Here is a 14,023-nt window from a genome sequence, read left to right as displayed (position 1 = left end):
GCAGGCACTCCTGCAAGGCATGAGAAACCTAGATAAAGCCAACCAGCATCCTCAAGGAGCTTTCAGCCTCCAGGCAATGTATAGCTCTTTTTCTGCCTTTATCTCTGACTTTCCCAAACTTGTATCTTCACACAAGGGTGTCCAGATGTCCTACTTTACAGAGGGCAATCCTCTGTTTGAAGGGCTACCAGAGGACAGTCCTCTATTGGAAGGTATCCTCTGTTTGAAGGGCTGGACAGTTCGGGAGACCATCTGGGGCCTTGAAATTGCCCATCAGTGGTTAGCAGCACCTGGACAGCAGTCCGAGCAGGCACACAGATCACCTGGTCTCAGTCTTTCCCACTATGGTGACGAGCGGTATAATATTTCTATTCTTTCTCAATTTGTTTCGATACACAAGAATTAGCATATGTAAATTTTATGCAAATCGGTGCCCTTTGGGGCCTATTTTGGGATGATGCAAAAGTGGCCACTCTACTTCACAAACATCTCTTCTATCAGCCTCCTCCCAATATTATAGGCTGTGTGTCGCCTTCCCTATCCTCTGATGGGCATCATTCAAACACACAGAGATGTTTGTTTCGTTTCTAGGGTTCATCCACCATCTTGCCATCATAGATATTCAAGGCAGCTAAATACTTGCTGACTATCTCCCAACCATTATCTTCCTTTGAGGAAACATCAGTAAAACAGAATTTTGCTGATGTCCTTCAAAGATAGTATCCACAAGTAGGGGAGCTACTTTTCAGTGATATGCTCCCAAGAAGTTGGGGTGGCTTATAAAATGATGGGGGCAGGTAATTCCAGGTTATTAATTCTACCTGACAAAAGGAACAGCCAGCCAGCAGCTCAGAACAACACAAAATAGTCCAGCATGGAGTGTTCCTGGTTCGGGGGGGGGGGGCGGTATCGAACCTCTCTCAGCCTGAGGGCCAGCTTCAATTTTGGAGAAGCTCTTGGGGATTGTATTCCAGGGGCGGGCGGGCGGGGCCAAGGCCAAAAGGGGCCAAAATTACCAAAAAGGCCAGCACAGTTTAGCTTAAAGCTCCAACTGCCGATGATAAAACCTTAGGAGAGGCATTTCAACCTTTTAGAATGCAGAAAAAGTCAGGAAGCCACCAAATGATTGGTGGTTGGGGGAAAGGCGGTGGGGTCAAGGAAAGGGAGCATGGCCTACTGGAGAACACCCCGATGGCTGGACTGCCCCCCCTTCCTGGTTTTCCATCCAACAATCAGTGTGAATTCCATGACCTCTGAGCATGCTTAGTCTCTGTTGGGCTATTTGGGGTTCTTTTTCCTCCTCCACATTTCTGCAGATGTGGGGGTTTGCTCAGACTTTCTAAGACTTCCCTCTTGTATGTAGATGGTGCCAGTTTGGCTACATCAACTTGAAAAATTGAGTTCACTGTTACTATATGATGATTAGGTGTAACTCCCCTCCGCTCTCCACACACATATCCATGTTTCTTGAAGCTTTGCAGCACTTCCTAGAATTGGCATCTGACAGGAAACTTGTTGACAGAGATCAATGACCTTGTTAATCGCTGTGGAGAATATTGCAACCCCGTCTGCAAGTTACTGGAAGGGGGCACTGTTGCAGTTATCTAGTTCATGGGAATTTAGGCCACAGCTAGCCTTAGAATCTCTATAGCCTACAGTGTGGTTTCCTGTTATTTGTCCCAGTTGCACCACCCCTTCCTTCCCCCACTGCTGGGAGCGCAAGTGTTTGCTCTTTTGTCCTGCTGGTTTTATAGAACACAAATGGACTGAACAAAGTGTTTTTGAAAACTCAATGCTGTACCTGCATTTATATGCAAAAATATTGTGAGTAAAGCTATCTTTCCTTCCCTGGAGAAGGGTTTGGTCTCCTTTTTTAGCCTTCTGTGCCTGTGGGACTGGTGAACGCTCACTCTGTTCTGCTATTTGTTTTTGTTTTTTCTCTGCTGTCTTTCTAACAGGAGGCATCAATACTAAATAGTTCCCATCAGCTGCAAGCTAGAGTTACACTGCTGGGTTCATTGGGGGTATATCTGTGGTTTGCCTAGAAGTCCCTTAATACTGTTATAAAACCAGAAACATTACTTTCAGAATTTACTGTGATGGTACATTTACCCAGGTGCCCCCTCCTGTTGATTGTTTAAAACTCGTTATAGCTATAGGTGTGTCTCTCTGTGTGCTGTTTGTTTATATGTCTGTATAAAAATGGCTTTTATAATGTCTTTTTAAGATTTTAAATCTTTGTAAACCCCCCAGAGAGCTTCAGCTATTTTGCAGTATAGAAATGGAAGAAAGGAAAGGAAATATAGAACAAGATTTCACCTTGGTAGTGTGAGACACTAAATCTGTGTGGTACTACGTCAGCCATTTAAGAACGTTGCCCAGCCCAAACAACCTATGGGTATGAGTGGGAATTAGGTGATTACAGCTGCAGTCTTGTACATACTTACCTGGGAATAAGTCCCATTGAACTCAGTGGAGTTTACCTCTGAGTAGATATGCATAGGACTGTGCTGCAAGGCAAGGATACTTTCCACACTTACCTGGGAGTAAGCCTAACTGAACATAGCAAGACTTCCTTCCAAGAACTTGATTCTGATCTCATTCATACTAATTTTACAGTAGGTTAACTGTACTAAATGAAAAATTCATTCTATTAATTGCAAATTATTTTCACTCCATTCAGCAAAACTGCCCGATTCCCATTGGCATTCCTGCTGGCAGGACAATCAGGTCCTATTTATTGTGTAGGAGCAGGCCTTTCAGCTTAGGCTCAATCACATCCTTGCATCTCCTATATCTCCTAGACTACAAAGTGATTCTGATCCACTCTTGAATCATGCAGCTATTTTTAAAAAATTAATTTGCATGTCACCATGTCCTTTCAAGTGCCAGGCAGTTCTAGGACTGCTGCAATATCTCTGGGGAGAAGAGGCTCACGAGCTATTTCCAGCCGCAACTGGAAGTAAGAGATGATACATGACGTTCAGATAACATTTCTTTAAACATCAGAGGCTTATCCAACCGATCCCTCTGAGCCTTTGCCAACTTGTTATCCATAAACCTTCCATCATCATGTCTGGATTTCCAAGAAATGTCTTTTTCCACTTGGTCTGTGTGCTGCCTCCCTTGTTACCACATCAAAGACCTTGAGCATTCAAGACACATGTGGATGGGAAAGTTCCAGCTGAAATGCACACATAGGCAGGAGGCCAGCATTTCATTTGTTTGTTTAAAAATGTATACCCCATCTTTATAGGCAAACCCCCTACTCAAAGTAGCTTACAATATATCAAGATGAAAACAATCCAACAAAATAATATACAGTATAATCACACAATAAACTGAGTAAAAAGAGTAGATGAGAGAGAGAGAGAGAGAGAGAGATCAGTCAAAGGAAAAATAACTGAAGCATCCTCTAAGAGGGCCTTGATGTCTGCTTCTAGGCTCTGGAAATCCTTGCCAAGAGAGGCCTGGCACGAACTCATCATGGCCTTCTGCTGTTTGGCCAATATACATTTTTTATTTAGACAGGCCTTTGTCTATAGCTTTGCATTGAGCAGGGGGTTGGACTCAATGGCCTTGTAGGCCCCTTCCAACCCTACTATTCTACGATTCTATGATTCTATAGGATGGCATGTAAATTGGTTTTAGCTGCTTGTATTACCTGCTTTGTTTTTCATTTTAAGAACATAAGAGCCATGATGGATCAGGCCAAGAGTCCATCTAGTCCAGCATTCTGTTCACACAGTGGCCAATGAGTGCCCACAGGAAACCCACAAGCAGGACATAATTACAACAGCACCCTCCCTCCCATGTTCCCCAGCAACTGGTGTACATATGCATAGTGCCTCTGATAACTGGAGGTAGCATATGGCCATCAGGCCTAGTAGCTGCTGATAGCTTTATTGTCCATGAATTTGTCCAGCCCTCCTTTAAACCATCCAAATTTGTTGCCTTCACTACGCCTTGTGGAAGTGAATTCCATAGTTTAACTATGCACTGTGTGAAGGTGTACTTTTTTTAATCTGTCCTGAATCTCCCACCAATCAGCTTCATGGTATGAGTTCTAGTATTATGAAAAAGGGTCATAATTTGGTTTTCTTTTTTACTTTACAGTTGTTTTTACTTTGCATTTTATTGTTGTTTTATTGTATCTTATTATCTTGTATTTGCCTTATTGATGTTAGCCTCCTTGAGCACTATTTGATGGAAAGGCAGAACATACATTTAACAAACTAAGAAGCAAATCAGAATGCCTGTCAAAATGGCACCTTTTTCAATGCCCGCTTAAGGGAGAGAACTGTGGTGGCCCAGCTGATCTCACCAGGGCATATTCCATAATTTGGGTGCTATTAACTGAACTTCTATCGGGGGGGGGGGGGCATTAAGAAAGGATTCAGAAGCTGAGTATGAAACAAGAAGGAGGATATTGTGGGATTTGGTTGGTTGGTGTCTTGTATAGAGGGATTTGGTTGGTTGGTTCGTGTCTCGTATTGAGGGTTTTGGTTGGTTGGTTGGTTGGTTGGTGGCTTGTATTGAGGGATTTGGTTGGTTGGTGTTTCAAAAGTTGTGTGATATTTTTGAGCAGGCACATATGGGAGCAAATTATGGAGATACTCTGGTCCCAGAGAGCATGGCCCATATATGCACAGTATGGACTGCATAGATCAGATGTACAATGAATGCATTTCTGACTCCCTAAAATGGCCCATTCCATATTTTATATTTCTGACTTCTCATACTTCCATCCCAAGAGGCTTTTCCTAAAGGCTAGTCCAGAGCATTCTGATATTCAGTCCAGTGATTCAGGGTATATTAACACAGATGGAAATCATTGGAATGTTGGTCCGTAGTGGTTGTGTTGGCCATGTAAATATCTCCTAAGCAAGGAGGAAAGAGAAGCACACATCACATTTCTGATCCTAAATGTGATGAACCTATCCCAGTGCACTTGGGTTCTCCTATGTAACCAGGTAAAGCAGAAATATATTATATGAACATTGGGCAAACCGGCCAACCTCGTCTGGCCATACCTTCCTTTTGTTAGGGAGATTCCCAGGTATGGGTCAGTGGCCAGAGAAATGTCTCTTCATGGGAGTGAATGGACAGGAAATAGCAGAAACACCCCAGGGATGTGAACTGAGCTGGGGCAGGGGGCTGGTGGCATACCTGCCCCACTTCCAACTAAGGAAGATGTTAGCAAGATCTCTGTGTGGCAGAGAAACATAATAGAGACTGATGTTTTGCAGAGGTACTGAGCAAAAGGGAGAGAGGGAGAGAGTTTAGAGCTCTGGAAAAGCCTTGGGGGCTCTCACTCAGGAGCTCTGATGTAGGGTGGCCATGTGTCCAATTTTACAGGGAATAGTCCTCTGTTAAGATGTTCACAGCAAACACTAAATGTAGCATGTGAATCTATACATACTTGTTGAAGCACCTGTGTAACCACATCTAGGAACCATGGCCCAATGTGGTGAAACAAACAATTCCAACAAGAAGAAAAGGTGGAAGACAACAGAAGAAGCCAATGTGGCTTCACAAAAAGCTTAGGGATGACCTGAAAACAAAAAAGGACACATATAGGAAGTGGAAAGAAGGCCAAGTAACAAAGGAAGAGTACAGGCAGGTAGCACAGAATTGCAGGGATGGTGTCAGGAAGGCTAAAGCTGAGAACGAGCTGAGGTTAGCGAGGGATGCTAAAAACAACAAAAAGGCTTTCTTCAGCTACGTGTATAGTAAAAGGCAATGGAAAGAAATGGTTGTTCAGCTATTAAATAAGGATGGCAAAACGATAACACATGACAAAGAAAAGGCAGAGGTGCTCAATTCCTACTTTGGCTCAGTCTTCTCCCAAAAGAGGGTCTATGACCGCCCTGGCAAAGGCGAAGTACAGGCTGAAGGGGCAGGATTGCAGCTTGAGATCGATAGGCATATGTTCAAGGAACACCTCATTACTTTGAATGAGTTCAAATCTCCAGGGCCAGATGAACTGCATCCTAGAGTAATAAAGGAACTGTCTGGCAGAAGAACTCTCAGAACTGCTGTCTATTCTCTTTGAGAAATCATGGAGGATGGGGGAAGTGCCAGATGACTGGAGGAGGGCTAATGTTGTCCCTATCTTCAAAAAGGGTAAAAAGGAGGAACCTGGGAACTACAGACCAGTCAGTCTGACATCAATCCCTGGGAAAATTCTGGAGCAGATGATAAAGCAATCCATCTGGAAGCACCTTGAAAACAATGCAGTGATTACTCGAAGCCAGCATGGATTTGTCAAAAACAAGTCCTGCCAGACTAATCTGATCTCATTTTTTGATCAAGTAACCTCCCTTGTGGACCATGGGAATGCTGTAGACATCATATACCTCGACTTCAGCAAAGCTTTCGACAAAGTGCCCCATGATATCTGGATGAGCAAACTAGCTGAAAGTGGGCTAGATGAAACAACGATCTGGTGGATCCGCAGTTGGCTACAGAATCGGACTCAAAGAGTGCTGATCAATGGAACCTTCTCAAACTGGGGAGAGGTAACGAGTGGGGTACCGCAGGGCTCAGTCCTGGGCCCAGTGCTCTTCAACATTTTTATTAATGACTTGGAGGAGGAGGTGCAGGGAATGCTGATCAAATTTGCAGATGACACAGAACTGGGCAGGATAGCTAATACTTTGGAAGACAGAAACAAAATTCAAAGTGATCTGGATAGACTGGAGCGCTGGGCAGAAAACAGCAGAATGACATTTACTAGGGATAAATGCCAAGTTCTGCACCTAGGAAAAAGAAACCAAATGCATAGTTACACGATGGGGGATACGTGGCTCAACAACACTACAAGCGAGAAGGAACTTGGAATTGTTGTCGATCACAAGCTGAATCTGAGCCAACAATGTGATGTGGCTGCAAAAAAGGCCAATGCTCTTTTGGGCTGCATTCATAGAAGCATCGCTTCCAAATCCCGGGAAGTACTAGTTCCCCTCTACTCAGCACTGGTTAGGCCTCATCTGGAGTACTGTGTCCAGTTCTGGGCACCACACTTTAAGAAGGATGCAGACAAACTGGAGAGGGTTCAGAGGAGGGCAACAAAGATGATCAGGGGACTGGAAACAAAGCCCTATGAAGAGAGACTGAAAGAACTGGGCATGTTTGCCTTGGGTAGAGAAGAGAAGACTGAGGGGAGATATGATAGCACTCTTCAAGTACTTGGAAGGTTGTCACAGAGAAGAAGGCCAGGATCTCTTCTTGATCATCCCAGAGTGCAGGACACGGAATAATGGGCTCAAGTGACAGGAAGCCAGATTCCGGCTGCACATCAGGAAAAACTTCCTGACTGTTAAAGCAATACGACAATGGAACCAATTACCTAGGGAGGTGGTGGGCTCTCCCACACTGGAGGCGTTCAAGACGAGGCTGGACAGCCATCTGTCAGGGATGCTCTGACTTGGATTCCTGCATTGAGCAGGGTGTTGGACTCGATGGCCTTGGAGGCCCCTTCCAACCCTACTATTCCATGATTCTATGATTCTATGAAACATCCACAAGTTGCAGGTGTTTCTGTAACAATTGAAACGTGTGAAGTTCTCTTGGTTTTTTTGTAATTGTGGGATTATGGAGAAATCCTATCTCTTCCTCTTAACTTGGCCTACCTTAAAGTGTTGTTAAAAGAATGATTATTAAGCAAGTGCATTAGCAGTATATAAATGCTAATATTAGTATTACTGATTGTACTCTATTGACTTTGCCCCACAAAGTCTCATGGGAGTCACTAAGAATTAAGCACATCCCTATCCCCATATTGTGCAGTTTAACCTCTGCCACCATTGCTGATACTATCATGGTTCCTCTTGATCAACTTAAGTGCAAGTTGGCTTTTGGAGTTCAGTTAAGCTAAATCCATACACCTGAGATCTAAGCCAGAGTACATGTGTGGTGGGTGCAGGAAGAGCATTTTTCTTAAGTTTGAGAATTCAGCACCAATTCTGTTGGTAGCTCAGCAAATTCAGCCAGGAAATCTGTTGTGCTGCAGGGCAAGTATATGAGGAAAGGTTACAACATCTTGGACTGTTTAACTTAGAAAAAAGGCAAGTAATGGGAGACATGACAAGGTGTACAAAATTAGGTATGGCGTGGAGAAAGCGAATAGGGATACTTTTCCTCCCTGTCTCATAATACTAGAACCCGGGGTCATCCCATCAAGCTGATTGGTGGGAGATTCAGGACAGATAAAAGGATGTACATCTTCACATGGCACATAGTTAAACTATGGAATTTGCTACCACCAGCTTGGTTCACTCTAAAAGGGAGGTGGTGTCAGGGTGGAAACTGAGCCAATAGAGCCCCAGAGCAGTTCTGATTCTGACTGAGGAGGACAAGCAATCTGTGGGAGAAGAGCTCACTCATCTCTCACAAGCACAGCAGCTGGCAGAGATTCCTCCTGCCAGCATTCCTGAGAGAGATAGTGACCCTGGCAATGAGAGAGCGCTGGAGGGGGGCTTGCTGGACGCTCGGTGCAGACGTAGGGGCGACAACAGATGGAGGGCGCAGAAAGGAGGCGTAGCGCTCGTTTGGTGTGCAAACAACCGTCGCATCCCAAGGACCCAAGGGAAAGAGGAAGGATCTCTCCCTAGCCCATAAGTTCAGGGTCTTCCCGTGGTTCTCCTTCAAACGGGGACCAACTGCCTTACCTGTAGCTTAGGCTACTCAGCTATCTTTCCCCAGTGCTGTTCCTTGCTTTGGCGCTAGCTACTAGTATTCTGAAAGAGTCATAAAGTAATAAAGGAATAAAGTCTTGGAAAGAATTCCTTGTCGTCTGTGTCCTGAGTTGGCTATTGGTGGGGACTGCAAGAGGCAGCTAGGGCGCTACTGACAGCTGGACAAATTCATGGAGGATAGGGCTGTCAATGGCTACTAGTTGTGATGGTTACATGCTTCCTCCAGTATCAGAGACATACCTATGTTTACCAGATGCTGGGGAACATGAGTGTGAGGGAACTATTCCACTTATGTCCTACTTGTGGATTTCTTGCAGGCAGCTGGTTGGCCACTGTGTGAACAGAATGCTGGTCTAGTGGACCTTGGTATGATCCAGCAGGGCTCTTCTGATGTTCTTATTTAAAGGGCTGTCAGTTGTCCAGAGTACAGAGTGTGGTACAAATGCCTCCTTTGAAGGTGTCCTTTATTTGAAGGGCTGCTCAGTCCAATTCTGCTTTAAAGAGCCACAGCCAGGGAGCACAGAGGTCATGAAGTTGCCCAGCAACAGTCATGGACTTCACAGGCAAACAGGTCCCCTGGTCACAGTCTTCTCTACAATGGTAAGATGTGTTGTATTTCTATTTCACTTATAGTAATTATTTCTAGAGTTGCATGTATAGCTATAAATAAGCATATGTAAATTTAATGCAAACCTGTGCCATTTTTTGTCCCCTTGTTTGGCGTTGCATTTCCTCTTTTTTGACAATGTGTAAATGGCCACCTTGCTGATGGAAGGCAGTGGAAATTGCAGCTTTGTAGGAGTTAAGTTCAACTTGTATATTTGCCAATACACTCAGATGTTACAGAAATGCCATAGATCGTGTCTGTTAAATGCTGCACCCTTGGAACTTCCACACCATAACAATATGAAAGATCTGGGACATACAACACACCAACAAATTCCAGTGGTGAGAGGGAGCAGGTATAGTCAAGAATAGAGTAATAACATAAGAAGTGGTGCAGAAAAACCACCACAAGTGATGTAATCTTTAAGAGCTTCCTTTGTGTGTCCTTTGTGTTCTCAGCATGCTGCCAAGGGATGCATGAGCAGTGCTTTCTTTTGCAAAAGAGAGCGCAGGCCTACATTGGACAGTGTACTGCAATGAAACCCTTCAACTTAATTCTAGGTGTGTCAGGACAGCCAGCAGTTGCTCAGTGGTGAGGGAAAGACTTCTCTATATGCTCAGAGATACCTTTTTAATTTATATAATAGCATATGATACATGACCCTTCTGAAAAAAAAAGTGTATGGCCAAAGATGAGAGTGCTTGTGCTAAATGATTGTCGTTAAAGATGGATCTACAGCATTGCCTCTACAAGATCTTTCCCCTCCAACTCACACCACACGTATCTCTTCCCTTCCCTTCTAATACACTTGTGACCCTCTAGCTCCCCTTATAAGGACACACATGCATTAAGAAAGGAGCACATCAATTATTTAGCAGGGCAGTCAATTGGAAGACAAGATGTAACTACTTTGTGCATGGTTAAAGAGCATTTATTTACATCCTTGACATCCCATCAGCAGAACGCTCCCCTGTTGCTTCAGCATAACTGATACCAATAGAATGCCATTAATCAAATTGACATCATAATTTTTGCACAGCCAGATACCATCAAGGATGCTGAATATCTTTGGTGGATTCAGTCATATCCTCAGAGCCTTAAACTAAGCAACTGTGTGCATTTGGGTGATTATTTTCAGTTCTGTTTCAGTTTCCAGTTCGAAACTTACACATTAAAAAAAAAAAATCTGTGTGCATTAAAACAAATAGATGGGGGAACATACATTAACATGCATTTCCAGAGGTTTGATAAGGGTTGGAATGTAGCAATTATGAGCAAACTCAGGTCAGAGAAGCACTGTCTTGGCCTTTTGGTACATCTGTCCTGTCTTCATCTGGCTGTCTGAAGGTAAGGGGGGAGAAAACAAGAAGAGAGTGTGTCTGTGCACTGCAAAGCCAGTGTTCTCATTGTTATTGGACACCCAAGAAGTGGTGTAAGAGAGACTGAGCTACAATCCCATACATTCCCGCTTTGAATCTGGCTTCTCCAAAGAGCTCACAAAGCAGCCTTCAAGATACCACAGTCTTTCAACCTCAACCCCACATCCGCAGTAAGAGGTGACCAAGTATCCTGCTTTACAGAGGACAGTCCTGTCTTTGAAGGTATCCTCTGTTTGATGGGCTGTTCAGTCCAAGTCTGTTTAAAGTCAAAGAACCAGAAGGAGAGGAGGAGCAGGGGCCTTGAAGTTGCCCATCAACACGTAGCAGCACTTGGACAAAAGAATGACCAGGTCACCTGGTTGAAATCTTCCCCCACTAGGGTGAAATGTATTGTAATTCTATTTAAATGTAAGTAATTATTTTCAAATTTACACATATAAATTTGCATATGCACAGTCCCTGGCTGTGCCTCTCTCTTCTCTCCCCCACCCCACCCCGGCTACTGCTGACACACATCCCCCCTCACTCCTTCCTCCTCCTCTTCTTCATACTTTGCCATCTTCTGAAGTTTATAGCAGGGGGTAGAGGGGGGATTTTCATGGTAGCCACAATGGGAAAGGAATGACTTCACCCCTTCCCTGCCTATTGTAGTCCCAGTAAAAATGGTTTCACCCCCAAAGTAAAGAAGGAATTCACAAGCGACATTTCACATATGCATTCTGCATTTGTCCAGGTGAATCAAGATAATTCAAGATGAGCCAGACAGAAGAGAAAACGTATTTTCTGTGCCTGGAGAAGCATGACTGTGGACAAGGCACAGCTGTTGAAAGGGACAGAGAGGAGCCAAATGCAAGGCAAACAAGAGGAGCTGGCAAGGGGCGAGAGTGAGATAAAAGCCTCTGAAGCAGGCTAGAACAAATCCATAGAGGCTCATCTGAAAGAAGGAAGCTTTTGTGAGCAAAGTGTAGATCTTAGGCAGGATCGCACTGAGCCATTTGCCTCTCACAGAGGCTTCTGTAATCCTATCACCTGCAAATTCATGCAGACTCTCTCTTTTCCATAAATACGTGCTTGCTCAGTGTGTCGCTTCTTACGGAGTAAGTACAGCCCAGCGTCCGAGTCTCATTGTACTAGCCACCTGTGGGCATGCAGCAATAGAAGACATTTCCATTCTTGCATCTTAAAGATGATAGGCGGTGAACTGGGAGAGGAAGCTGCAGGAGGATTTGGCTGCTTGCCTGATCAGTACATCTGCAACAATGTCAGTGACTCCAGGGGTTATTAATTTTCTAAAGGAAGAGCTGCCAGGATTTGAGCCTGGATGTCCTATCCTTCGACCTGGAACCCTGCCCCATAATCATACATTCACTGATTTTGAGAATTTGATGTACCATATCTTTTGAAGTGGCAGGGAGCCACTAGGCATGTGGGAGAAATTTGTTTGGTTCACATCTCAATGCTCTTTTGAACCAGTACACAAACGGAATCCCAGTTATGCTTTGAAATTCGCAATTCTCTGAATTTTGCAATGGAGTTCTCCAAAATGCATTTTATTTGGAAAATTCTTTAAAGCTGTATATATTAGGCACAATTGCATACAAAAATTCATGTATTAGGAGAAATGCACACAAAATCTATATGAATTTTCAAGCAAACTTTTTTTTCAGGGGTGGGGATTGCCAAGTTCAAGACAAAATGAACTTAACACTGGAAAAAATTTCCAAGTTTGGAAAGAGCTGAACTTAAGACTGAAAAAAAAAAAATGAGAAATTGAGAGAAACTGAAATCGATGGACCTGTACATCACTAGGGGGCAACAATCCTGGAGGAGAAAGCTATCAAAGGCTATTGGTCCTGACAACTGTATGCTACCTCCAGTATCAGAGGCAGCATGCCTATGTACACCAGTTGCTGGGGAACATGGGCAGGAGGGTGCTGTTGCACTCAGGTCCTGCTTGTGGGTTCCCACTGACAGCTTGTTGGCCACTGTGTAAACAGAATGATGGACTAGATGGACCCGTGGTCTGATCCAGCGTGGCTTTTCTTATGTTCTTATGTTGTTAACAAGCATATGTTCTTAACAAACATATGAAGGCACACATTTAGTGAAGTTTTAGCTTAGCTCTGCATCACATAATATTCAACAGCAGGTCTGAATTTGGTACTGAAGCCTTATGCAAACATTCCTTCTCTATGTATGTGGGTGAGGGGTTGTAATCATGCCATCTTCTTCACTCCATCGATCCACCTGACAGGCACACACTGGATATCACATTGGCATAGGAGCCTTTGCATATAGATTCCAAAATATAATCTCTGCACTACAGCCTCAGAGTGCACAGAAAGTGCAGTTCACTGCATAGATCCTGTGAGGATAGCTATGTGGGATGTTGGGTGAACTGAAAGGGTAGGTACATAACATGTACATGTTGCCACTTTTACCATGAATGCCTGCTGTTTTCACACAGCCAGCTCAATACAAGACACCCCACCACTTTGGACACTTCTTTGTGTGAATAGGATGGATTTCAGTGGTCTTTTATACAACATACTGACTTCTTTGAGCAATTTTAAAGCTTGCTGACTCTGCCCCCAAACTAGGGGTGGGTGCACCCAACCATGGCCCAGGTCATGTGCGGCTCACCAGACTCCCACTGGCAGGCTGCCCATGCTCACCTTGCACAGTGAGTCACTAGGTGGTCCACGAGCACCCACTGAGTAGTGCGCAGCTGCCCAATCCCTTGCTGAGCCGCCATTTTCTATAAAAATGGCAGCTTGGTCTTTTTCATAAAAGCTGATTAGCGCAAGTGGTGGCTGTAAAGCCACCACTTACACAAGATTACAGGCATAAATGGCTATTTATGCCTGTAATCTTGAGTAAATTTATTTATTTATTTATTACATTTCTATCCCGCCTTTATTCCTCTTTAAGGAGCCCAAGGCGGCGTACATAATCCTCCTCTCCATTTTGTCCTCACAACAACAACCCTGTGAGGTAGGTTGGGCTGAGAGTCTGTGACTGGCCCCAAGTCAGCCAGTGAGCTTCCATGGCTGAGTGGGGACTAGAACCCAGATCTCCCGACTCCCAGTCCAACATTCTAGCCGCTACACCACACTGGCTCTCCCACTTTAATGGTCCATAAATGGTCACTTTATGGCTGCCTTTGTGTAAAATTGGCCTTTATGAAAAAGAAATCACCAGCTTGTCCCCCTGGATGCCAGTCTGTGGATCCCTGCGCTTGCCCGACTCAGTGTGCACCAAGTCAGGCAAGCACGGGGATCCACAGAGTGGCATCCAGGGGGACAAGCTGGCGATTTCTCACCAGGCCTCAAACCCCA

This window comes from Heloderma suspectum, chromosome 3 (genome assembly GCF_057233095.1).
Source record: "Heloderma suspectum isolate Gila_16-S chromosome 3, 16-S_ref, whole genome shotgun sequence".
NCBI classification, from domain to species: domain Eukaryota; kingdom Metazoa; phylum Chordata; class Lepidosauria; order Squamata; family Helodermatidae; genus Heloderma; species Heloderma suspectum.
This window is presented reverse-complemented; position numbering follows the sequence as displayed.